Raw genomic sequence first — 24,705 nt, forward strand, 5'->3', positions numbered from 1 at the left:
CAATCCAAAAGCATTAAATGTAAAAATGAAGGATGCTTTTTAATGTTAAAAGGCCTAATTCATGATGTATAACAATTATGAACATTATGCACCAAAAAAACACAGCAATCATCTTTATAAAAAAAAAAACACAAAAAACCTAACCAGAAATGTAAAGAGATGTAGAGAAAGCATGATAATATGGGATTTTAAGACACACAAAACAGATCAAATTGACAAAAGCAAGGATGGAAAACCTAAACATCATAACTAAAAGATAGATTTTATGATATATTGAACTTTATACCTCAATATAGATGATACATGTTTCTCTGAAGCACAGGTGAAATGTTAAAAAAATTAGATAACAAAGAAAGCAACAGTAGAAATATTAAATATTACAAATAACACTATTAGATTACAATGGACTAAAACTAGAAATTTTTATTAAAAAAAACCCAAAGTACTTGCACCTGGATACTTAACTTTTTGTTATACAGCTCTTGAAAGGGAAATATAAAATTTTATAACTTCTAAAAAATTACATAATTATAGAATTTGTCATTTTATGTAATTAAAAAATATGTAGTTTTTAAAAAATGAAAACATTCAAACAGTGACATGTTTAAAGCAGTGATAATAGGGAAATCAGCAGCACAAAATACCTTTATCATAAAAGTGAAAGAATAGAAAAATGAAATTACAAGCACAAAAGTTAGAAAAAACCTCAACGTAAACCAGGAGAGAGAGCACAAGGAAAGGGCTAATAATGATGAAAGCAAAAATTAAAGAGGACAATAGAAAAACAGATCTAGTTAAACAAACTCCTGGTAATTTGAAAACATTAACAGTCAAACCTATAGATACCATGATCAAGAAACAAAGGGACAAATCACAAATATACAAAATAAGAAATGGAAAGGGAGAAATGGCCCGAGTGAGTTGGACAAAATTTTAAAATATCATCAGACTATTTTGCAAAACCCAAAGTAATACATTTGAAAATGGAGATGAAGTAGATAATTTCCTAGGGAGATAAAAGTTTACCAAATTGACCCAATTAAAGATAGAATGTTTACTCAAACAACTTGCCCTAGAAGAAACTGAGAAAGTTATCAAGATACTACCTCACAAAAAGTACCATATTCAGGTGAGAATTCACAGCAAAGTTCAAAGAGTAGATGGTCCCAATGCTTTATGCATTATTCCAGAGCATTGAAAATGAAGGAAGACTTACTAATGTTTTAATGAAGCAAGTATAACATTGACATATAAATTTGATAAAGATAGTACAAAAAATTTATGAACCAATATCATCAATGAACATTGATGCAAAAGTTCAAAATAATATATGGTGAACAGAATCCAGTGCTACTATAAGGAAACAATACACAATGACCTGAGCTTATTTTAGGAATGTGAGGTTAGTTCAATATTTGGAAACCCATTAATATATAGCTAAATAATATACCAAAATAATATGTCTAAGGGAAAAACAAAGGATTGTCTCCACTGATACTAGAAATTTCAAATTGTTAAATCTATTAAATCTGTTAAGATTTCAAAACATATTCCTGATAAAATACACTCAAGCAAATAGGAATTGATGTATACATTTTTTTGTTGTTACAGATTTAAATAAAAAATATATATACATATCCTACTCCTGAGGCTGGCATCCTCCTTAACTGGGAAGTGCTAGCAGCATTTCCAGTAACATCTGAGTAGGGAAACAACTGGAGTAGGGAATCTGGGTGAAGGTATCTGGGAATTCTTTTGACTAGCCTTGTAAATTTTCTCAAAGTCTGAAATTATGTCAAAATAAAATATTTTAAAATGTGTAGAATGAGGTTACTAATGCTTCTTTTCTTTATTACGACCTAGGACAGATATTTCTAGCTATCTACCCAATGCCTAGTTTTCCATTCTTCCAAATTACTTTTTAGGGAGGTCTGAGGTTAAATACCTTGTAATGCAACTCTGTCCCCTGAGATAAACTTGAAAGGGTAGGGCTTCTGGGAAAAATTCCAAAAAGGGGCAGGCCTGGCTAATAATAGCCTCAGGCCTTTTGCCCTTCAATACCTTCCTGCCGTGAGGCAGCAGCCACCTTATCTCCACAAGGAGGAAATGCTCAGGCTGAAGATGAAATGACAGATATAGAAGGAGCTTGAGTCCCTGGTGGAGTCGGGGAGTCATTACATCAGCCACTGAGGGCCAATTTTTGGATGTTTTGCGTAACAGGAATAATCCTCTTCCTCACTTGGCCGTAGTTGGTTGGGTTTACTGTTTCTTGCAGCTGCATGAATTTAATTTTTTTCATATAGGTATGACATAGACTTTAAATGAGAAAATTAACATAGTTGAGAACCACCACAAGATCCAGGATTAAATCCCAAACTGCATTTCCAAGTGAAGGTTTTAGAGAGTTCACACTATGTTGAGAACCACTCCAGTGACTTGAAAAACAAAGCACAAGGCAATAAGCATGGGTAATGCTTTCATCCTCTCGTTTTATCAATTCCATATGATTTGTTGGGAAACTACTAAGTGAAAAATACTGGAAAACAGAAATGTGTCTCAGTAGTTCACAAGGACCTTATAATACCTGCTAGCAAGTGAATAGAGATGTGTGTGCTTTAAGAAATAAAACCCGCGCATGACATTATGTTAAAAGTGTCAATAAGCAGTATGGATGGTACAAATCCTACATAAATTCAAAGACGTACTGGATTGAGTGGAGAATTCATGGAGGAGGTGGTATCTGAGTAAGTCTTGGCAAAAAGATAAAACTTGGATCATTGGAAGGGGGATAGATGGGAAGGCAGTCTTGGCAAAATAAATGCCATATACCAATGGGTGGAAGTTAGGGACAGTAAGACAGTCAGTTCTTTTGGAGTAGAATGTTTTGGGTTTTTTTTGTAAAGAAGATGTTGGGGGTAGGAGTTTATTTATTTATTTACTTTGGCTATGTTGGGTCTTCGTTTCTGTGCGAGGGCTTTCTCTAGTTGCGGCAAGCGGGGGCCACTCTTTTATCGCGGTGCGCGGGCCTCTCACTGTCGCGACCTCTCTTGTTGCGGAGCACAGGCTCCAGACGCTCAGGTTCAGTAGTTCTGGCTCACGGGCCTAGTTGCTCCGCGGCACGTGGGGTCTTCCCGGACCAGGGTTCGAACCCGTGTCCCCTGCATTAGCAGGCAGGTTCTCAACCAGTGCGCCACCAGGGAAGCCCGGAGTAGAATGTTTTTGACATTATAAATTCTTCAGCAGGGTTATAGTCTGACTGAAGCAGAATTTTAGAGTTATCTAATATGTAGGATGAAACAGAGGAAACTTAGAATCAAACAGGATGGGAAATTTAGTAACCTTAATCAAAGTTGGAATGGAAAAGACAAATTTAAGAACTATCTCTAAGGAAAAATTCACATGCTTTGGTACCTTATCAGATTTAGGGGTGGATCATAAACTATCCTAAGGTTTCTAATGTAATTGCTTATTAAAAGAATAGTGGTGTCATTGACAGAAACTGGTAATTAGAAATGGGGCTCTTTGCTTGGAGAGAGCTGTGGGAAGAGTAAGAAGATACTAGTTTAAACAGTTACACTTACTGTCAAAGCTAATATTGGGTCTTTTTCTATGTGTACATTTACAAACTTGGTTTAAACTCTACTGTTCTTTTTTTCTAGTAATTTGAAAGCTGTGACCCTACTCTAAAATGTAAATTTTGGTTTCAAAAAATACACTAAAATATGATGTCTCCGTTTGTTAGTATTAACAATGAAGTAATAGCTAATAAAAGTATATTACCATATTACAGGTTGAAGCAATTTTCTCCATTTTGATCTAATCCCATTTATCTTATTATAATCTGACTTTTAGACTTAAATTGTTTTCAACCTATCTTATTGTAGACGCCTTTTATTTTGTATACATTCTTTGCTAAGCTGACCAGAAAGAAATAACTGTGTTCAGTGCTGTTATAAAGTGGTATTTAAAACATCACTTCTTCAGTTTTTATTTAAAATTCTTATTCTCATATCATGTAATTGGGTATCCCTCTGTGTGTGTGTGTGTGTGTGTGTGTGTAAGGATAAATTAATGTAATGTTTTGAGTATTTGATTAGCTGAGAAAGATTTACTCTTGCTTTCTTACATTGACTATAGCTTAACTACTCAGAATTATTAGGTGTAAGAATTACCTTTAGATAAATATTTATTTATTATCTCTGTCCTTCATAGTATATAAGAAAGCACAGTTTCTTGAGAAACTCCTTCCATCGAAAATACATTTTTTCATCTTTGCTCCTTTTTTTCTTGGTGCTTGACATATCAATATTGTATGTAGGTATGTTTATATCTTGGTTAATTTTAATAAACAATATTGTATGACACTGATAGAACTCTTCCAAATTATTGTTTGTCCTTTTTAGCTCAAGCAAGTGTTGTAAACCTTGACTACTACTTTTGTTCTTTTTACCCCCAGATGTTATCTGTTAACAGAAATGGTAATAAAACTCTAAAAAACTTTGAGAAATCTACCAGAGTTGGTGTATTTTATCTTACCTTTCGTATAACATATTTGTAGTTTACATTTGAGGTAGCAGAGATGTTAATATTATTACCTAGGCACAGTCATTGGTAAATAATATGATTAATCATAATTATAGACACTTCAGAGGTTTAAGGTAGTTGCTCTCTCTAGATAGCAATTACATCTGAATTCTAGGTGTTTCATAAAACTCTTTTTGCAAGGAGAGTTGGTGATGTGGAATAATTTGCTTTTTCTGCTGCAGCAAAAGAATAGGATATATTTTCTTATCATGCAGATACCTTTAATAGTAGTTAGAAGAACATAATGGCTTTAGAGTAAGTGCTAAATCCATTAGCTTTTGAAAAAAGGGACATCTGAAAAACATTAAAAAAGAGGTCAAAATAAGATTATTAACAAAAGGAATATGTGGCATGTAATGCTTTGCAGCTCTATTTTTGAAAAAAATATCAGTAAGATCTAGGCTGACTTCATTCTCTCTTCATTTAAGTTGTTTTTCTCTCATAATTTCAGTTGTCACTGTGTCTGCATTCTGAGAGGTTTAAAGTTTCTCTTCCATATAACTGATTGTATTTTCAGCAATGTAAAATACACTTTTTATTGCTTTGCCTGCTCATCTTAATTCTAATGTTGCATTTAAATTTTATAGTCATTCTTAATCCTATCCAACTTCCTTTTCATTTCTGCCTCTATCTTGGTTCTAGTTAGCTTTTCTATAATGTAAGTTCTCTTGATTTTTTTTTTTTATCATCTTGCCCAGAATATATTTTCAGAAGAAAGCTTTTCTTCCCTTTATTGGGTGTTGTGTCCTCATTTAAGTTGTAGAATCTCTATATAACCCCACATTGACAGTTTCTGAAATCCTTGTTCCTATCCTATCCAGGCCTATGTAAAGAGGTAAGTATTTGTTAACAGACCAAATGGTTAGGTTTGCCTCACCCTTCCTGCCTTTTCATCTGTGAATTAACACAGCCCCACTAAGGTGTTAACCTGAAGAACAGATTGGTGTTCATAGCTCCATGCCAAATTCCTGGCCCTTTTCCTGGGGTGATTCTGCTAGACTGAGGAGGGATATTATCTTCCTCCTGCTTTCTACTTTTCTATTGCTATTAGACTATTCATAAGAGGACACACTTGATCCTTTTCTCCTGGTCATGAATGATCTCTGGGGGCCGTGGGGTGTGGTGGCTTGAAGTGGGGTCTTAGTTCCCTGACCGGGAATTGAACCCCGGGCTGTGGCAATGAGAGTGCCGAATCTTAACCTCTAGACCACGAGGACCAGTGGGCTTGAAACAGGAACACGGTCCTTGTCTTTCTTGAGGAAAGAATTCAGCAAAGAGAAAGAAGGTAGTGAAGCTTGTCAAGCATTTATTAGAAGCTAAGTATGTGTGAAAGGACACTGGTGGGCTCAGAGTGAGCTGCACTTTTGGGGTAGCTTATTTGGGGGCAGTTTTCTGGGTTTCTTCTGGCCAATCATCTTGCTCGTTGTTCACATCTGGTCTGACTCAGGGCCTTTCTCGATGTGCACACTCACCTTTTAGCCAAGATGGATTCTAAGCACGAGGGTCACTGGGAGGTTGGCAGGACATAGTACGGGCTGGCACCCCTTCCCTTCCCTGGCTCCTGAGGATATTTTCTGCGCATGTGTGGTCTGGGAGGTCGCCTTGATCGCAGGAAAAATGTGGCTTCCTTATCTTTTACTCAAGCAGAGCTCTGCCCCTGCTGTTATCTTTATCTTGAAGTAACAGGAGACAAGTTCCAGTTGCTCAGCCTGGGGCCCAGCTATCTCCTGTCTCATTACCAGCACACACCAGGCTCTCAGAAGGCAGTGCTTTCACATATCTCTACTTCTGCCCCTTCCTATCACCAAGCTCGTCCTCAAGATGTGGGGTCTGCCTGCTCCTTCCACAACCAAATAGGCATTGCATTCATCAAGTTGGATGTTCATCGAGTAGGTGCAGTGAAAGAAGCACTGATGAGGGTAGTAGGGACAAGAAATGCTTTCGTCTGACTCAAGCTGATTTGGGCAGTAGTTAGGTCACTCCTTTAGATCAGAGAAATCCTGTGTGTCTGAAGTAAGGGTCTGCCATACTGTTGGGTAGAAATTTTCCATGTCTTTTTCTAACTCTTGTAATTCAGATACATTCTCTCCCTTTTCTTAGTCAAAATTCCTCTGGGTGTATTGCAAGCAGCTGTTTAATATTACCTGTGTTGCTCTGTTTTGCATCCCTCAGGCTTCTATGAATATTTTAATAAATGGATGAAGGAAATAAAAAAGATTTTATCTGCTTTTTAAATCAAGAAGTCTCAAATTTCCTTTATTTTAACAGAGTGTTCATGGTATTAGGAAGTTACTGGTTCACCAGTAACTGCGTTCATCTGTTTTGGGCCATTGACACCACAGCACAAGTCTCTGGATTGAAGTAGAACTATGTGAAGTCCTCAAAAGATGTATGGAGGCAGCAGGCACCATACTCAGGACTTTGTCCCATGACACACATTACACATATCACATGTGGATATTTAATAAAAAGCCAAAAAACTCTCCAACAGGCAGTGGTTCCAAGCAATTAAATTTAGATTGTTTATTTTGCAGAAATAGGATCATTAGAAGGAGAATTTTAGTTGATTGCTGAAAAGAATAATGGGTGTGAAAATTGCCTTCAGGGATCAGAAATGGACTTTAATGGCATACTAAGGATAAAAATTTGGTATGTTATAAAAAACTGTGACTGGCATGGTTTAAAGCAATAAATGCTGATACCTCTTGTGAATCCATATATGTAACTCACTTAGGACATAATCAGCAGGTGCTGGAACTCTGGAGAACTGTTTGCATTGCCAGAAGCTATGTGACATCCTTCTAGGATATATAACAATAGTATCGGTTAGTTGCCTTGCAGAGATCTCTCTTTCTGTCTCCCCACCCCCACCCCATTTATCTATTTCCACAGTGTTGTATATGTTTCTTCTCTAATCCTGACTTGTCCAGAATCAGGATCAATAGTAGTTGGTGGAAAAGAAGGAATAGAGATGAGAGAAAACAAGAAGTATCTCCTATTTGTAATGCAATGATAATGTTGGGACAACTTAATTACCTGAGAGCAGTTTTCCTAGTATCATGGTCATGGTTGCAAATGGTAGCCTAACCTATGTGTGTCACTTGGAAAGTTATTTCAAATTCCAGGGCATTGAGAAAATTTTCATGACTACACTGAGCATACACTTGCCATAGCTTTCCAGAAAAGAGCAGCGGCAGAAGTTTGCTTTAGTAAACACAGAATGCTGGTGCTAGAAAAGATCTGACAGTTCATCTGCTTCTTTCTCTTTATTTTACAAATGAGGAAATTGAAATCAGGCAGGTGAAGTGACTTCTCCCAGATCAAATGTGAGTTTAAGGACACATTCTGGGCCTAAACCCAACTCTCCTGCATCCTACTCCAGCACCCTTCCATTTCCCCATACTTCTGTCAGGAAAAGCCCTTTTGGGAAAGGCAACAAAAAATTGCCTTAAATATTAAAAAGTGCCACATTATTTGGAAAAGTAAAAAATCAGACAGTTGAGGGAAAGAAAAATTCCTTTAGGTTAAGGAGCAGAAATGAAGAAAAGACAAAAAGGAGAAACTTGGTTCCTTTCTTGCTTTTCAAATCTTTTTAACTTATGATAAAATGTCTGGGGAATTTTTTAAAAGCTGAATTTAACCCGAACTCTACTATAGTGCCCGTTTTTCTTCTTTTTTTAAAAAGCAATGGTCTAGGGCTTCCCTGGTGGCGCAGTGGTTGAGAGTCCGCCTGCCGAGGCAGGGGACGCGGGTTCGTGCCCTGGTCTGGGAGGATCCCGCATGCCACGGAGCGGCTGGGCCCGTGAGCCATGGCTGCTGAGCCTGCGCGTCCGGAGCCTGTGCTCCGCAGCGGGAGAGGCCACAACAGTGGGAGGCCCCATGGCAGATGACAGTTTCTGTTTTAAACAATCCAGTAGTTTCAGTTCTTGATTGCGTCTTCCGACTCTTATTTTAGCTCATTATGTGTATTTTTGTAATACTGTTTAAATTATTTTTGGAAGGTGACAGAAATAAATGCAGTGATTCTAAACTCCTATTTCCTTATTTGGATTTCTTTAAGATCATTATTTTCATTCCCTTTTCTGAACCAAGTCACTAATTAGCATCATGAGTGGATTTGAAATATTCCCATAAACTCTTGGTTTCATCAGGATTGATGAGAAAGCCTCTAAACTTGATATAAATATCTTAAATTATTATTTTTCTAATTAAAATAAAACAGCTGATGGGGAGAGGAAAGGCGGGTCCTGCCTTAGTTTATTTGATGAGAAAGTAAAATACCTGTTCTAACTACTTCAGAAAGGAAGAATAGACCTACTCCTGGCCCATTTAGTACCCTTTTGAATTCAACAGTTGTATAATTCAAAGGAGCAGAAGCTTTGAGAAGAAATCAGAATGAAATCGCTCCCCCACAAGACCTTCCTCCTCTCCCAGAGAGGACAGTGGAAACTGAGACTCAGAACATGGAACAGTGCCAGAGTCTCTCGGGAAGCTCAGAGGCTTGAAGCTCATGTGGAGATGAAATTCAGGTCCAAGCTTGGCAGAGTTCCAATCTGTTGGCCTTTAGTATCTAAAGAGAATTTCCTTGACGAGGAAAAGTTGTCTTAGTTTAGGTTATTTTCCTGTGAGCTAAGAGACCCTGAGTGCCAGTTCTGTTTTTGTGTGAACTTGGGCAAGTTAATGAACCCCCCTGGTGCTGTGTTTTCATCTGACAAATGAGTTAACAGTGCTGTTCTACCTGCTTTATGAGGAAGAATGAGGTATTGGTAAACGTGCTTCAAAGAAATAAAAAGGCTTTTCGAAATATTGTTATTCACTAATTCATTCTCTTGGAGTAACTCCTTTGTCAAAAAGAGTTGACTCCTCTTTTCATGGGAATCACATCTGATGGATTGTCTTTTATCCTCTTTTTTCTGTGCATTTCATTTCTGATCCTTTTTTTTTTTTGAGATGGGGGTTTTATCATATTGGCCAACTGGGTATGGCTACTAAAAATGAAAAGCAGATGTTCTGAGCTTACCATCACATGGATTCTCAAACTGCCCCAACATTTGGAAGAAAAAGAACATTGATGCTTATATTAAACTGAGCATTCAAGTTCAGCTGGAATATTTGCTATGAATTGTTGCCCTTAATCAAGTTAGATACAAGCTCTTAGCCAATGAAATTGTTGACTGAAAAAAAAAGAAAAAAACAATGCACAACCTAAAAGCTGAGAATTTTATTTGGGGATGTTACTGAGGACTATAGCCTAGGAAATCAGCCTCTCAGAAAGCTCTGGGGGAACAAACGTATGGACACCAAGGGGGGAAAGTGGCGGCGGGGGTTGTGGTGGTGGTGATATGAATTGGGAGATTGGGATTGACATGTATACACTGATATGTATAAAATGGACAACTAATAAGAACCTGCTGTATAAAAAAATAAATAAAATTCAAAAGAAAAAAAAAAGCAAGCTCTGAGGAACTGTTCCAAAGAGGTAAGGGAGGAGTCGGGATTTATAGGAATTTTTGCTGGAAAACAAACAAACAAACATGTAGTTGAACATCAAAAGATTACTGCTAATCACAAAAACAAGATATCTCAAGTTAACGATTTTAGTGCTTTTCTATGTATGGGAAGATGCAGGAATCTGGGCTCACTGAAATTATCCCTTTGCTCTGCATCATAACTATCTAGGGCCATTCTCCTGTTTTTTTCCACCCTGAATTCCCCGCAGGGTGCACCACTTTGGGGCAGCTACAGTGGCTGATGGCTTGATGGTGGGCATAAGATGTTGTTTACTGGAATGGTAGGCAACATTCTTTGTTTACTGAAATGGCAGGCAACTTTTTTTGTCCACAGAATAAACGCTGGATTCCAGAGGTCTTCCACAAAGGAATTCTCAGAAGTATTCTCTACCTGCCTGGCTCATGTGCATGGGAGTCCTATAATTAGCGTTATTGTGAGAGTGTGTGGCGAGAGGTGGGTCCAGAGCGACCTTGGTAAATGCTGACGACCCATTTTCTCAGAGACAAATGAATGAGTGGGAGATTGAGAGCACTGAGAGGGGAGACAGGGAGAGGAGGGCTCGTGAATGCCCGGTGGGAAACTTACTGAGTAGGGGGAACACACACTGGTCACTAGAGGCAAGAATCGAGAAAGAAGGTGGTTTTCAGCTTTAGAGTGCAGGGGAAGCTAGAAGGTGTTTCTTCCAACGCTAAATATTTCAAGGCTCTTGCTTTTTTTGTGTAGAATTTGACCCATGAAAGGCAAATGAGGTGATGTGAGACCTCTAATCCGCTCAAGGAAATGCAATGAGAGAACTGCGTTACATGATTTATTCATCCGCAGTTTCTTCTCTGGCACCTGAAAGAGCATTAGTACTCCAAACAGCAGATTGAGTTCCTTTGGAAAGGCTGATAGACACATAGGAAGTTAAAATTCAAGTCAGAGGCTCAGATTATTTTAATTTTGAGTTCTTGAATATCTGGAGGCAAAATAAACTTGAGGGGTAAAAAGAGGTGGGTTTTAGTTTGTTTTTTCCAGTGTTGACTGTATCCGGTCACATCATGTGCTCTGGTGACATAGCATCCTGGGAAGGTTCAGCATGGAGGGAGCCAGCCTGCGAGTTTTATTACCAAAAACAGGAGTTAAATTGAAAGGGAGCCTCTTCTGCTTTCCAGGAAAGACAATACACTTAAATTAACTTGTGACCTCTGTCTCCCTCTTTATCAACTGTCAAAGGACCAGTTTTCCCTAGCTCCAGGCTCACTTCAGTAGTCTGTAATCACCAATCTTGTTTTTCCCTCTCCTTGTTCCAATCTAGTTAGCGTTTCCAATCATTCTTAGACAAGATCTCTGTCAGCTGGGGGCAGGATCTTTCCAGTAAGCACAGAGATTAAATTTGCTAGGTTTGGGTTTGCCAATTTGTTAAGTGGTGAGTAGTTTTGCCTGCTTTTATTTGACCAGCAGCGTGAACTCCTGCAGATTGCAAGTATATTTTGTTTGCAGGGAATCTGTGTGTTGTATGGGAAGGAATGCTGACTTAGTAGTGAGGACCTGAATCTTACCCTCAGTTCTTAGATCTACTTATGAGTTATTTTACCTGTTTGAAGTTTAGTTTCTCATCTTTAAAATGCGAATGACAATGAAAATAATAATAGATGGTTTTAGCACCTTACATGTATTAATCTGTGTTACACGTATTAACACAGCTATATGACTTGGGTGCTATTATCATTTTCTCAGATGAGGAAACTAAGTCCAGGTAGTTGTAACTTATTCCCAAGGTAACTCAGCTAGTACGTGGTCCCATAGGGATTTGAATCCAGGTGGACTGATGTTTCGTGAAGCAGAAGGAAATGTTAAGGCTTTCTTGGTCACCAAGATGGGGGCCAAATGACTGTATCTAGACCAATCACTGGAAGGATATACTGAAGGAGTTCTTCTCCCATCTGTGCAGAGTGGCATTTGTTGTCGTGGGACACCTTGTGGCCACTAATTCAGCTTTATGTTCAGTTTTGGGTCTGTAAAAATTATCCCTTGTTCAAACAAATTCTGCTGATTTATACTTGACTGAGAATACCAGGATGTTTTCTTCTCAAATTTAACATTTAACTCTGGGCAAGACACTAAAGTTAGGTTGCCTAAATTCCCTTTACTATATCATTCTCAACATTTTTCCTTTGAAGCCTAACTCTAATTTTTTTTATGGGGCTTTATGAAGTATTATTTATATACACTAAATTGGTTATGTATGAGGTATGCAATTTGATAAATTTTGACCCATGTGTATACCCATAAAGCTATCACTGTAATCAAGATAATGAAAATACTTTTTATTAGATTATAGTTGCTTTACTAGATTATGAAAATATTGATATCCTCACAGAGTTGTCATATACACTTTTAACCTCAATACCTATCCCCATCCCTGAAAAACCTTGATCTGCTTTCTGTCTCTTGAGATTGGTTTGCATATTGTAGAGTATTTTATGAATGGAATAATACTGTATGCATCATTCTTTTCTCTGGCTCCTTCTACCCATACTCTGCATGATTATTTTGAGTTTCATCCTGGCTGTTGGGTGTGACAGCTGTTCTTTTCTGTTGCTAAAATGTTTTTCATTGTATGGTTATGCCACAATTTGCTTAACTATTCACTTGTTGATGGACATTGGCATTGCTTACTGTTTTGTTTTTGTTATTACAAATAAAACATGAATATTCACGAACAAGCATTTTTCCAGGTTTATTGAGGCAAAATTGACGAAACTGTAATATATTTAAAGTGTACAATGTGATAATATACACACATACATTGTGAAAGGAACGAATTCCCATAATCAAGTTAACACATCCATCAACTCACAGTCCCTTTTTTTTTCCTTAGTGAAAATGCTTAAGATCTACTTTCTTAGCAAACTTCAAGTATATAATACAGTATTATTACTATAGTCACTATACTATACATTAGGGCCTCATAATTTATTCATGTTATAGTTAAATGTTTTGCACCATCTTGCCAGTCTCTCCCCATTTCTCCCACTCTCCTCCCCAGCCCCTGGCCACCACCATTCTATTTCTATGAGTTCACCTTTTTCTTTTTTTTTTAAGATTCTACATATAAAAGATATGAAAATACACTATTTTTCTTTCTCTGTCTGCTTTATTTCAGTTAGCATTACGCCCTCCAGTTTTATCCATGTTGTCGCAAATGGCAGGTTTTCCTTCTTTTTTAAGGCCAAATAATATTTTATTGTATACATATACTACAATTTCTTTGTCTTTTCATCAATTGTTAGACATTTAAGTTGTTACCATACCTTGCCTATTTTGAATAATGCTGCAATAAATATGGGAGTGTATGGGAATAGTATAACTATTCTTCCAGATGGTTATTTAATTTCCTTTGGATATATATGCAGAAGTGGGGTTGCTGAATCATATGGTAGTTACAGTTTTAATTTTTGAGGAACCTCCTCTTTGTTTTCCACAGTGGTTATACCAATTTATATTCCCACCAACAGTGTACTAGGGTTCCTTTTTCTCCATTACCTCAACAACATTTGTCTTTTTAATAATAGGCATCCTGACTGGTGTATGTTTTGATTTGTACTTTCCTGATGCTTAGTGATGTTGAACATATTTTCACATACCTATTAGTCATCTGTAAGTCTTCTTTGGAAAAATATCTATTCAGGTATTTTGTCATATTGGGTTATTTGTATTTTATTTATTACTGAGTTGAGTTCCTTATATAATTGGATGTTAACCCTTTATTACATAGTTTACTAATATTTTCTCCCATCTGTAGGTTGCATTTTCATTCTGTTAATTGTTTCCTTTGCTGTGCACAAACTTTTTAGTTGGATGTATTCCCACTTGTTTATTTTTGCTTTTGCTGCTTGTGCTTTTGGCGCCAAATCCAAAAAGTCAGCACCAAGGCCACTATCAAGGGGTTACCTCCTATGTTTTCTTCTAGTAGTTTTATGGTTTAAGGTCTTATGTTATATTCCTCAATCTATTTTGAATTGATTTTTGTGTATTGTGTGAGATAGGGGTCCAATTTCATTCTTTTGCATGTGACTGTACAATTTTCCCAGCACCATTTATTGAAGAGACTTTCTTTTCCTCATTGTGTATTCTTGACACCTTTGTTATAAATTAATTGACTGTATATGCATGGGTTTATCTTTGGGTTCTCTCTTCTGTTTCATTGATCTATGTGTCTGCTTTTATTCCAATATCATATTGATTTGATTACTATAGTTTTGTAATATAGTTTGAAATTAAGAAGCATGATGCTCCCAACTTTGCTCTTCTTGCTCAAGATTCGTTAAGCTATTCAGGGTCCTTTGTGGTTCCATAAGAGTGTTAGGATTGTTTTCTCTATTTATGTGAAAAAAGCCATTGGAAATTTGATAAAGATTGCATTGAATCTGTAGATCACTTTGGGTATTTTGGACAAGTCTGCAATATTAATTATTCCAGCTCATGAATGCAAAATATCTTTCCATTTATTTGTGTTTCCTTTAATTTCTTTCATCATAGGTTTTATAGGTTTCAGTGTACAAAACTTTCACTTCCTTGGTTAAATTTATTCCTAAGTATTTTCTTTTTTAATGCTATTATAAATGGCTTTTCCTAATTTATTTTTCAGATAGTTGGTTGCTAGTGTATAGAAATGCAACTGATTTTTGCATGTTGACTTTATTCCTGCAACTTTACTGAGTTCATCTATCAGTTCTAACAGCTTTTTGGTAGAGAATTTAGGTTTTAAGTATATCTATATCTATAATCATATCATCTGCAAACAGAAAATTTTAGTTCTTCCTTTTTAATTTGGATTCATGACTTTTCTTTTTCTTGCTTAATTGCTTTGGATAGGACTTCCAGTACTATGTTGAAAAAAAGTGGCAAGAGAGAGCATTTTGGTCTTTTTCCTGATCTTACAGGGAAAGATTTTAACTTTTCTATATTAAGTATGATGTTAGCTGTGTGCTTGTCATATATGGCTTTTATTATGTTGAGGTATGTCCCTTCTATGCCCAATTTGTTGAGAGTTTTTAATCATGAAATGTCAAATTTTGTTAAATACTTTATCTGCCTTTATTGAGATAATTGTACTATTTTTATCCTTCATTTTGTTAATGTGATGTATCATAATTACTGATTTGTGTATGTTGAACCATCCTTGCATCCAAGGGATACATCCCACTTGATCATGGTATATGATCCTTTTAATGTGCTGTTGAATTGGGTTCAATAATTCAATTTATTAAGAATGTTTGTTTCTTGGTTCATGAGGAATATTGGCCTGCAACTTTCTTTTCTTGTAGCATCCTTTTCTGGTTTTTCTATCAGGGTAATGTTGACCTCCTAAAATGAGTTTGGGAGTGTGCCCTCCTCTTCTGTTTTCTGGAAGAGTTTGAGAAGGATTGGAGTTCATTCTTCTTTAAATGTTTGGTAGAAATCATTAGTGAAAACGTCTGGTCCTGGACTTCACTTAGTTGGGAGGTTTTGGATTACTGGTTCAATCTCTTTACTCATTATTGATCAGATTTTCTATTCCTTTATGATGCTTTTTTCATAGGTTGCATGTTCCTAGGAATTTATCCATTTCTTCTGGATTTTTAAATGGTCCCATTTTTCTCTGAGTCTCTGAACAAAGATAATTCATAGAAATAATGTTCCCCAGGCACAGACTGTTTTATTTTCTTCATTATCCTTTGGGATTATAATAATTTCAGAGAGTTTTTTTCTGCCTCCACCTAAGAAATTGTCAATGTATGGTGACATCACCTGTATAGTATACTCTAATCTACAGACCATAGGTAATCTCAATGGTCTAAAACTCAATAAAATAGTGAAAGAAATTCTAAAACGTTTTTAGGTCTAACAGTTAGAGCAAGGGTAGTGGAAAGAGAGAGACAAAAAGAAGACATGCTGAGTGAATGGGAAGAATGTAATTTCTCATCAATCCTACTTTCTTCATGCCTTGTTCCCAATAGGAATATTAGTATTTAGAAGGGGAGCAAGGGAGCAGGGACCTGAGCAGAAATGGCCAGTGAGGTAGGACAAGAGCCAGGAGAGTGTGGCCTCAGGGATTCTCAGAAAAGATGGTTCAATCACTAAAGTGTGAGAAATAATCAGAGACTATTGAGGTTTGAGTGAATGAAGGATGGAAATGATCACTGGATTTGGTGACATTGAGGCAACTGGTGACCTTGTGGTCTCAGGGGCATGGTGGAGAGTTGGAAGCATGTTTGGAAGGGATTGAAAAGAGAATGTGGGAGGAGGAGGAGACCACAACTCAGGCAGTTCTTTGGAGATGCTTCACTGCAAATTAGAGCAGAGAGCAGCTACAGCAGCCAGAAGCAATTTGCCCTGCCCCCTAGCCCCTAGTTACTATGCTCTGATAGGGATCATATCAGCAACAGTCCCAGAAACTAGATTAGTGTCACTTTCTCCCATGAGATGGAACAAATGGGAAGAGTCAGAGAGAAGGTTTGGAAGATTTTATAATTTTACTCACTCCTGAAGATTATAAGAAATTTTAACTTATGTGATTAAACCCTGCCACAAATGAAATCTAGTATTTTTAACTCTCCTGCAGATAGCTAGCCGCTTTCTAATAATGTAGTCACAGCAAAGAAAATCATGACAGAGGTTCTTATTTTAATGCTTAGCTTTAGTAAATTTTTTTAAATTAAAAAAAATTTAAATATTTTAAATTAAAAAACATTTTAAAAAATTTGAAGAAAAGCAGGCTTTTTTTCCCTGTAAGGAAACAATATCTAGTGGAACAAACATCATCATACTTTAGGCTTGTGGGATAATTTGTCATTTTTATTATTATTCATTAGCAGTTGGGTGACAAAACCCTCCCCTTGTAAGAAAAGAACATTTCAGGACAAAACAGCGGAATCATTTGCATTTTCTTCAATGTCTGCCTTAAAAACATACTTCTTTCTTATTTTTCTGATAGTGATGGGATTCAAGCCAAATTTATTTTTAGTCAGGTTTGATGTCCTCTTTTAAGATATTGCTTGAAACATTTTTGAGTATTTATTTTCTACTTCAAAGATGAGAGGATTTTTAAGAAGCCTTTTGCCTTCTTTGAGAGCTGGACAATTGTGTATATGATGCCAGATGATCCAAGGGGAGGTTACAGAAAGGCAGGAGCAGGGGCCACACCTAGAATGTTTCCAATCTCCCTTTAAGCAGGTAGTTTATAAGTCATGGAGGAGAAAGTCATCTACCTTTACTTTGAAGAACAGAGCAGTGTTATATTTTAATTGTACATTTCAGTGTTACATAACATTGTGGACAAAAAATATTCCCCTTTGGCTAAATAAATAACTCCTTATAATTTTCAAATTTTATTTCAAAGGAAATGGTGGGTAGAATCTCCTGTATTGGCTTTTTGTAGCTATAATATTGTTGACAACATTTACCTTGGATTTTGTTGTAATCCCCACATCACTTATTTCAAATCTGATGTGATTTGTATGGAAAGATAGCGGTTTCTTTCTTGATTAAATTCTGTGTTTGCCTTCAGTGATAATCATTTTGTTCATGTCCATTCCTTTTATCAACATATCCTAGGTATTTAAAAATTTTTTTAAGATTCTAAGTAGTAACTATTACTGTGATTTGATAATACATTTCTCTTAAATCCAGTCTTTAAAATATATTTGTAAATAAGTATCTAAATCTGGATTGATTAAAGAAATGGTGAATAAAATTGCATACAGACCAATTTATAAAGTTAAAAAATTATTTTCATTAAAAATTTTTTAAAAAAAATCAGGAAACAAACTATCTCCAACTGTTCTAAATAAGTTGTTTTTAATTTGCTACTGAAGAGTTTCTTTCTTCCTGGCTAAATTTTGAAAACTTATAACCATGAGCCAGTGCAGTTATCTTGTTTTGATATTCTGCTCTTAAACACATTTTGTTATTGAGTGAGATATTTTTGAAAGCTGGCTCCTCTTGTTTTCTCTTGTCTGACTTTTAAGTTGCTTAATTGCAATATGTGTTTTGTCTCACAGGGATTCTCAATAGTATGCTCCCTGAAGAGAGAGAGAATTTTTCTTTGCAAAGAGCCAGACTTCAAAAATTCATTTGCAAACTTTCAAATATACATGAAATAGAAAAGAATGATGAATATCTTTTTGCCTGTCACTGAATTTCATCATTTATCAAGATTTTGCCCCATTTGCAATACTTATCCTTTATTTTCCTTTGCTGAAGTATTTAAAAAACAAACATGTTGTTTCACTCCTACATACATCAGTATCCTTCTCTAAAAATTATGGACCATAATCTAACCACAATCTTATTATCGTAACTATCATAATTCCTTGATAACTTCTTATAATTATTCTACAATCAAATTTCTTCATTTCTCACTGAAGGTCATTTTACAGTTGGTTTGATTGAGTCAGGACCCAAATAAAGTACACATTAATATGTAGTTGATCTTTTTCTTGAATCTCTTTTGATCTGGAGTAGTCCTCTTCCTCCTGCTTTTTTATCTTCTGCAGGTGACATGTGTTAGAAACTGAGTTCATTCTTTAGAATGTTTTCTTTTTGGATTTGTCTGTTGGCTTCTTTTTGGTGATGTTTAACTTTCTCTTCTATTCCTCTCTTGCCAGTAAATGAGAGATGTCTACAGGCTTGATTTTATTCTGGTTCATTTGTTTCCACAAGAACACTTCATAGCCAGGGCTATGTGCTTTGTGTTGTGTCCCATTGTGAGACACACACAGTCTCTGGTTTTCTCACTTCTAAGGATGCTAAGATTGATCATTGGTTCATGTGGTAACACCTAGTCCCTCCATTTTCATGTTCCCCATTCTTTTATCTAATGCCTCTGTCCATTGGTGACTGTTGCAAGGGATTACACAATGGTGCTTTTCTAGTTCTGTTTTTCTTTTCATGTCAATTACCTTCAATTCTTCAGTAAAGAATAACTTTTCTGTTGTTGAACATACTATATGGTTCCCCTAACATATAAGTTCTTCCAGGAAAGGTGGAATAAACGTTTAATTCTTTAATTGCCAATAATTACTCCTTCAGCCCTCAGAACTGTTTGCTGCTAACAATTTCCCTGCAGAACCCACAGCTGGCTGTCAGGCAAAGTAAGTGACCAATCTCTCTTTGTCTGGTAGACCTGGCCTGTGAGCCCTTGATTAGAACCTAGCATGGGGTTCCTGATCCTAGCAGATTGAGCCCAGCCCTCTCTGAAAAGGTTTCTGAAATTATGCCCCAAGTCAGATTGCAAAACTGAGGGGGTTTGGAGATTGCTCAGCCAGTGATGTAGGGTTCGTTTTCAAGGTTTCTGATGAACATGCTATGTGAAGTGTTAAAGTCTGTGTCACATCCCTTCACAGTACTTACACAGCTTGAAACCACAGATGTGCTTATCATTTGATTGATATTCTTTCTCACTAGACTGTAATGTCAGAGGACAGACCAGGTGTGTTTGGCCACCCAGTATAAGAAGCTAGAACTTTTCTGGTTTCAAGAGATAGAAGTTCAGCTCAAACTACAATTGGCCCTTGAACAAAATGGGGGGTAGGGGTAGGTGTGCCAACCCTCCACGTAGTCGCAAATCCATGTATAAATTTGTATTCATTCCTGAAAAAAAACCTGCTTGGAAGTGGACCGGTGCAGCTCAAACCTGTGTTGTTAAAGGGTTGATTTAATGTGTAACACGAGGAGAAATTATTTGGAGAGCTATGAGGGTAGCTCACTGGGCTGAAGGACAAGTTACAGAATGTTCAGCTGCTCTTAGAATTTCAAGCAGTTCAGTTGGACTTGAATGTCTTCAACGCTCTCTGTCTCTTTTCTTTTTACCTGTGATTGACAGCTTTTTTCTCTCAAATGCTTCCATGTGGTGGTGGCCATGGTAACAAGCTGCACAAGGAGTTGTGTCCTTTTAACATCAGGGCTCTTGATTGATCTATCCTGAGACATGCTCATCTCTAGACCAGTTATTACCGCCAGGGGAAGTGGGTGCTCTGGTTGGCCTACTTTGGGTCAAGTGTCCGGCTCTGTATTCATGAGGGGGGAGAACAGTGATAGTTTCCATCATTCTAGATGATCAGAGTAGAAGTGAAGCAGTTCCCCATAGAAACAGGAGGGTGCTCTTAAGCAAAGAATGGAAGATGTGTACTGTGTAGGCAAAAATAGATGTTACTATACATTTGTATCTCCAGCATCCAAAAAAGTAAATATTGCATTTAGCAAAATTTTGTGGAAGACTCAGTGGAATCAAAGAAGGCTGATAGCTTTCATGTAATGCATTAGGTATGTAGAATCTATTTTGACACAACATACTCCATAAAATCACGAAGATTTTTATTTGCTCTGTGGATTATCTGATCCACAAAACATTTTACTTAAAATTGCTGTTTTAATTTTTCTTTAAAAAACACTTTGCTCTAGCCTTCACAAATTCTCAAAAGTAATGTTGAACTCTCAAAGTTAATCTTTTATAATGACATAAATAATTTCTCTAGTACTAAAAATAGCGAGTCATCAGGACCTACAAATTTCAACATATCTCAGCATGTATTCAAGTGCTGGATCCTTTCATGTTGGTTATGGTACCTGCCACTATTCTGTGCTTCAACGTGAGAGCTGATATACATGAAGACTCAGCCAAATAAAATTTTGTTTTCAAATTTGTTCATCAAGTGATTTTTTTAAATTCCAACAAATAGATATTTTTCATTTTTTTCTGGGACAATGAAAGATCACAAAGTTTTCATCATCATTGTTTTCTGATCCTGTGTATAACTCAGTGCCAACTGAGAATTATGACTCCCTGCTACCCACTGCTTCAACTTGACCTAAGTTTATCTAATGAGGGATCATGACCCTAAATTCATTCTTCATGTGTGAATTCATTCAGATCACTTAAAATTATAGGACTCTCTAGGAAGAAAACAGCACATATTATCAGTGGCAGAAAAGTATAACATTCTTCTTTTGTTTCCTAAGTTAATGAAATCTTTGAGCAACTGGATGCAATCCTTTTTTTTTCCTATTAGTAAATGTATCATAAAATATTTCATATAAAAGTTGGGGCCTGTTTGCCTTGAATAATTATTCAACTTTTAAATTGGACTCCTTACAATCATCATAAAAATATGAATTTGGAATTATGTAAAAAATTAAGTAAATACTCAAATGTCTTTAACATTTCATTCCCTTAACTCTTTTTGATATCTATCGTCAAAGGGAATTTCACATTTAAAAGGTAACCAAGTGTTGAATTTATTATCCCCCCTCTCTCCCATTATGGTAAATGTAAATCAAGTTGATGATGAAATCTGCAGTAATGTTGTTTTGATGGCTTTAGATGCAGGAGAATTTGGAAGCCAATATGCAGTTCATTTAACTTGTGCCCAAGCCATCTGTTTATCTGCATCACTCAGCCAGCCAGCTTGCTTCTTTGCTCCTAGAGTCTACAGAGCTGATTAACCTGGATGAAGATTCCTGGCAGCCTCAATTCACTTCCTGAATCTTCCACACCATCCAGAATTCCCTGGTGGAGCCTGGCAGGATATTTGGAAAGGCAAAGAGGCTCTTTTGGCCTGAGATGTAGTGTAGATATAAATGTCAGCTGCTGAACCATTGCTGGGGAGAATGACTTCAGGGTTCAAGGCTTGTTAGAAATAAATTTCGAGTTACCAGCCAACTATAATATAGAATCACCAAGAAGGGGAATATTTTGGTCTTGATCATCTCATTTCTTTGTTTTATAGCAATAGGAATAGTGTAGTTCAACTAAGTTTAATGTGCCAAGAAATTATTTATCAAAGTCACTTGGAGGATAAGACAGGTGACTCTGTTTTACCTTCCATCCCAACCTATATTAGAAATGACCTGGCACTAGAAGTCTTATTCCTTTGGATGGTGGAGGCTGTGCTTTTTAATATCCCCGGGGATATAATTGTATTAAGATCCATTATAGGGGATCAGCCAGGGCAGCAGTGGTATTTGGCCTGAGTGACTTCGAATCTTCTCTAAGCGAAGCACAGAGTATTTGGCCATTAATTTGTACCATGAATATGAGTCAGGGACCTGGCCTGCCTTTCTCCCTCATGACTGTGGTTTTAGTCATCTTGTCCATTTGACCTCTGGACTGTGCAACTGCCAGGAGCTGTCCAGTTGTCCAAATCAGAGGCAAGGAGGAGTGTGAAAGCCGATGATAGAATACAGGCCTGTAAATCAGAGAAGAAAAGTCCCTTATTGCCAACAGCCCTTAGGCAGCGGAAACTTGTCTTGCCGTGCTGTCACGCTGCTGCTAAGCGTCCAACCACAGGGCACACCCACCCATCACTGGGTCATCAGTCAGAATAATTCATGGCAATTGTATATTGCCTTGTGTACAGTCCAACAGCATTTAAAAAAAAATTGGCTTATTTCTTCTTCAATGGCAAGCATGGAGAAAATAGTTTTCTGATGAAATTACCAGTATGAAAAAGAAGGAAGACAAAAAAAGGCAGGTCTAAGAGTACTGTATATCAAGACAAGGGGGTGGTTTTATGATAAAAGCCCAATCACTTAGTGAGGATGAAGGCATCCCATCAGACGTGATCAGGCCCCTCCCTCAGACTAAATTGTGTACAGTTCATTGACATTCCTCGGCACCACTGCCCTGGACTGAGCCTTCTCAAAATTTTGAAGTCAGTCGTGTGTGTTTTCGGTGCCTCCCAGCTTCCCTTGTTTAGCCCCATGTCTGTCTGCATGATCCCTCTCATGGCCACCCAGAGCCCTCCCACCACAGTGCCCCTCAGAGCCTTGCTCCCTTGGGTTGCTGTTTTTACTGCAGTGCGGCCGTCCCTCAGTCCCCCCTCAGTCCTATGCTTTGTTCTAAAAGCACTGCTGCAACTGTGCAACTAAGTACCCAAGAACTGGTGAAGTGTTAGGGATAAAGGTCTACTGATCTATGTGCCTTTTACAGAGGACCCCGGGATGTCACTGGTATTGACTCTATGAAAGAGCACATAAATGGTGGGATATCCCGCTTTTCACCCTTCCCCAGTCCAAGATAATTAGTCCCAAGTTTTGACGTTGGAGCTTGTTAACTATATTCCTTGCTCCTAAAGTGTGGTCCACTGACCAGTGGCATTGACATCACCTGGGAATTTATTAGAAATGAAGAATCTCAAGCCCTATCCCAGACCTACTGAATCAGAATCTGCTTTTTTACCAAGAGCCCCAGGTAATGATTTTTCATATTAATATTTGAAAAAAAATTGATCTATTCCATACCAGGTTTCAGTGAAAATAAGTGCTGTGTTGTGTCAGGCTTCTGATGAAAATAGAAAAGAAGTATCCTGACATAGGTAAGGGTGAAAAGCTTGGTATGGAACAGTTGGTCTCAAAATTCCTTATGTGTAAGAGTCAGCTGGAAGGTTTATTAAAACATGGGTTACTAGGACCCACCCTCAGAGTTTCTGATTTAGGTCTAGGGGGAGCCTGAGAGTTTGCATTAATAAAAAGTTCCCAGTTGATACTGATCCTGCTAGTCCACGGATTACACTTTAAGAACCAGTGACATATAGTGATGCATATAGTGATACAATGGAAACAATCTATGCTGGTTGAGGCCCTGGACAAGAGCTTTGTGGCAGGAACTCTGGTAGGTCCTTGTACATAAATCAAGAACACTCCATTTAGAAGCTTTAGATCAGAGTTTTAGGGCAATCTTTACCATTGCTGGTCCTGGTGACTTAGTACAGGTCACACTGCCTCTCTTGACTTCTGCTTCTGTACCTGACAAAATAAAGAGCAGCTTAGATGCTCTATATCATACCCACCATTTCTAAAATTCTATGCTATGTAATTTTTTTGGTGACTCCTTGAGACCTAAGTCAGAGAAGTAATTCTAAGTAGAGGATCTCAGATCCAGGAGATGGAAAGGAGCATGAACCATGATGAGAGTTAGTTGGGGATTATTTGAGACAATCAAAAATTATTTCTCTCAAAGTTGGCCAACATTGTGCCTGCAGGTGGACCTAGACACACATTTCCTAACAATTCATTACCCCTGGAATTCTTTCTTTACTGGGGAATTGGAAAAAATCAAAGTCTAACTTTTCAGCAGTATGAAATATCTTGGAACCAAAGGATAGAGAGGTCTCAATATATTTGGAACCCAATCAGATAGTTTCAATTTTTTGGATTTCTACCATATGGGAAAAATATATTTCTCAGTAAATACACAGCTCTAGTTAACAAATTACTGCACTGTTTTCATAGATTAGGTGTTAATATTTAGGAATAAGTACACTCAGGGATTTGGTCTTTCTGTAGGTATGTCTGGGAGTATCAAAATCTGAATCTGTGTTGTAATGAAATTTTACTTCTGTTGTGTAAGTAAATGCATCAGCTATCACGTGTGATGGTAGAGTCTGATCATTGGTGTCAAGGCTCATACATGTTGAAGTACCTTCACCATGTCAACCTGAAATATATTACCAGTTCTCTTGTTAAGGAGATACACCTTCAGAGGAAGGAGACCTCAAGGGTCAGGTTAAACATCCAGATGTCAGAGCTGGGGGTAGAGGTGGGCAGTGTTCTAGCAGAATATGCTGAGAAGCAAGCAGAGAGCTA

This window comes from Delphinus delphis, chromosome 3 (genome assembly GCF_949987515.2).
Source record: "Delphinus delphis chromosome 3, mDelDel1.2, whole genome shotgun sequence".
Lineage (NCBI taxonomy): Eukaryota > Metazoa > Chordata > Mammalia > Artiodactyla > Delphinidae > Delphinus > Delphinus delphis.